General features: G+C 42.7%; 1 long non-coding RNA gene across 1 annotated transcript; it reads left to right on the top strand.

Moving 5' to 3' along the window:
* The first annotated feature begins 231 nt into the window (after positions 1-231).
* Positions 232-1,582, top strand: LOC138188008 (uncharacterized). The gene is made up of 2 exons (XR_011175320.1): positions 232-564; positions 1,165-1,582. It is a non-coding gene; the product is annotated as an uncharacterized LOC138188008 (long non-coding RNA).
* Positions 1,583-2,353: the final 771 nt, after the last annotated feature.

The raw sequence follows: 2,353 nt of genomic DNA, 5'->3' as shown, positions 1-2,353 counted from the left end.
TGACTACGTTCGGCGACCAGTTGTGTCGCCTCGACCCCAATCTCACTATCACAAATCTCGAACAATTACAATCAGATTGAATGACAACAATTGCTTAATTACAGCTATGATAGAATTTAGGCTAAAGTATTAGAGGATTTTCGCAAAATTTCAAAGGAACGGCTCCGGTTCCCTTTCATCTCCGACATATATTTGAATGCTCCAACAACTTCAGTGTATACAAGATTGCGTATGTGAAGTGACAACTACAAACGAGTACGACCTGAGGCTCCTTTCGTGTTGACGATTATGATGTATGTGTTCAACTTGTAGTTTCTTGCTGGACCTCTGACTCTTGATGTTCCTTGCACTAGTCTTTGACTTAGATTGACTGAGATTTGACTGAAAATAGACTAGAGCGCAAGGAGAAGAAGTAGAGTTGACCCTCCTGATGATATAGACTCAATCTAGACTGGATGGAAACTGGATTTTAACGTGATCTTGACTGAATGTGAAACTGGATTGAAACCTGGATTTTTACTGACTTGTCGCTCCTATGTTATGACGGAAGAAAGCTCGGTGTGGGTGTGCCCTTTGCACGAGGAACGCGGATTCATTGTTCACACTTCTCGTTAGGTAAATGAGGGTAACGATCGGTGATGTCGATTGGTTATGACCCACGTTAATGTCTGAAGGTATGAGGAGGAAGCCTCCTACCAACGTGGCTCGTGGGTGACCTTGTTCATGGGAAAACCAGCCTTTTTGTTAGACAAATATTCGGTTTTTCCCAATAGGTGACTACCCGCTTTCTCCGTGTTTGTAAGAGCGTGCAATAGACCTAAGGACTGTTTTAAATACCAGCTATAAACCGAAAATACTTGCAGGATTAAAGGTTCCTGCATGCTAATAAGATTCGGTTTATGGTGGGCCTTAGGTTTATTGAGGGTCTTTCTAATGGGGCTTTAATAGCTGTTCGTATGCCTAATAAAACTATTGGCAAGATTCCTACCCAGCTGCTCGTATCGTGGCATTTGATTGCTGCTTTTAGTTGTCGATGCAGGTGCTCTACCAATGCGCGGATATATGTAAGGATAAGAGGTTGATCTGTGTGATGATCGCGCTTGATATTAAAAATGCGCTTAACACCCTCAGGTGGGACAGTATTATTGAGGAAGTGACAAGAAGTAAGCTGCCTTGGAAGGTCAGGTGGCTGGTGGTGGAGTACCTGACTGGAAGAAGAATTGTGATTAGTAACCAGTTTGGTACGGTGGAGTACGAGGTTGCGGCTCGTGTGCCGCAGGGGTTGGTTTTGGGGCCTTTTTTGTGAAACCTGGTATATGACCTGCTGCTGGATAGGTTAGACAACATGGTAATGGTGAAGGCAACAACGTTCGCAGATGACCTGGCGATCACGTGTGCTGTCAGAAGAAATGAGGGTGTGAGTGCGAAAGTGAATGGTCTGTTGAAGATTGTGTGTGATTGGTGCGCGAGTGTTGGCCTTACGTTGGCCATGGACAAGACGGAGAACATGCTCATAACTGGAATGCGTGTGCCGCGAGTTGTTAGTATTAGTGTGGGTGACGCGATCGTAAGATCTATAGAATCTGTTAAATATTTGGGAGTGATTTTAGATACACGTAAAAAGTTTGACAAGCACGTCGAGGCGGTGTGCGCGAAGGCGGACATACTGACGGGAGCCCTTAGGGCATCTTACCTAATATAAATGAACCACCTAATGTGGCGCGCAGGCATTATTATAATGTTTGGGAGTCTATAGTGTTATATGGTGCACCGATGTGGGCGAGTGCTGTGGACATAGAGAAGAATAGGAAGACGCTAATAAGGGCGCAGAGAACAGCCCTGTGCATTACGACCACGGCGTATCGGACTGTTTTGCATGCGGCGCTGTGTATACTTACCGGTAACCTACCGATTCATATTAAAGCTGGGATGCTGAAGGAAGCATATGTTGTAAGTAGAATCGGTAGCAACCGGCATAATTCGTTAAATAGGTTTGTTTCAAACTGGCAGTGCCCTAGTGCTCTCTTGTAATTTTCAATGAATAGTACATGATCAATAATCTGTGGGCTAAGAATTCCTGCTTTCCCCATATTTATAGCGTTGAATATTTCATCGAATTGAATCTGTTATTAGTCTTTCTCTAGTGGCATTGACCATATATTCGTCAAATTTTACTCTTACTTTGTCGATTAGTTTAATAGTTTAATAAGTCGGATTTTATAATTTTGCGTATGAGTGCAGTTTGGTTTGCTACTATTGTCTTTAATTCATTTCCTTTTTGGAAGAGTTTATCAATATTGGCATTTATTAAATCTAAATCGTCATTGTTAAGGGTTCCAAATAATCTTTTTGA

The sequence above is a fragment of the Bombus flavifrons genome, chromosome 16 (assembly GCF_040668555.2).
Source record: "Bombus flavifrons isolate JBK064 chromosome 16, iyBomFlav1_principal, whole genome shotgun sequence".
Classification (NCBI taxonomy): Eukaryota; Metazoa; Arthropoda; class Insecta; order Hymenoptera; family Apidae; genus Bombus; species Bombus flavifrons.
This window is presented reverse-complemented; position numbering and strand designations above follow the sequence as displayed.